Below are 725 nucleotides of genomic sequence, written 5' to 3'. Positions count from 1 at the left end.
GCGGGTTGGTCCGGCGGCCATTGCGGTCCAGGGGGGCGGATCTGCCCCGTGTCCGCGCCTCACGTTGGATGCAGACTTTGTGTGGTCAGAATGTGTTGTTTACATTTGATGAATCGCTCGGATTTCCTCTCATCTGTCAAACTGATGATGCAGAAATCTTTAACGATCTCCAGGAATGTCACCTCACCCGGTATTGATTACCCTGCGCCGGGATAACCCGTGTGTACAGAGCCCCGCCCCCCCATCACCACGCCACAATCATTCATCATTCAGAGAACACAAGTGGTGACTAATATCTGATCATCCGCATCCCGGGAAAGGATAGATTGTGTCTCTGGGCGGTCCCCCGTCTCCCCCGCCGCACATGTACTAGGTAATCAATGTATTGATCAGTTTATAGTCATGTCGTGTCACCTCAGACCTCTCCTATATCACCAATGGATACGCAGAGGACAAGCGGCATCTCCGGATATCACCCGGCGAGGGTAGGAAAACCATGAGCAAGGCAGGTGGTATGATGTCTGAAAGGGGTGGGGCCAGCCTAACAGGAAGGGGAGGGGCAAGACCATCAAAGAGGGCGACCGAAACCAGACAATGATGTGATGGATGACCAGCAATGGCGAAGGTGGATGCACAAGAACGGACAGAGAGGGGAGACCAGACTGACCGGGAGAAGTGAAAGAAGGGGCAGAATGACGAGGGAGGGGCAAGGTGGGGTGAGGGAG

The 725-nt window shown here is 54.5% G+C and overlaps 1 protein-coding gene across 1 annotated transcript in view; it reads right to left on the bottom strand.

Annotated features, from left to right (window-relative positions):
• Nucleotides 1-725, bottom strand: part of LOC108802334 (microtubule-associated serine/threonine-protein kinase 2-like) — an 83,331-nt gene that overhangs the window by 47,202 nt on the left and 35,404 nt on the right. The window lies entirely within an intron of this gene.

The sequence above is a fragment of the Nanorana parkeri genome, unplaced genomic scaffold (genome assembly GCF_000935625.1).
Source record: "Nanorana parkeri isolate BGI_ZX_2015 unplaced genomic scaffold, ASM93562v1 scaffold2802, whole genome shotgun sequence".
In the NCBI taxonomy this organism is placed as follows: Eukaryota; Metazoa; Chordata; class Amphibia; order Anura; family Dicroglossidae; genus Nanorana; species Nanorana parkeri.
The sequence above is the reverse complement of the archived record's forward strand: the minus strand, read 5'-3'. Positions and strand labels throughout refer to the sequence as shown.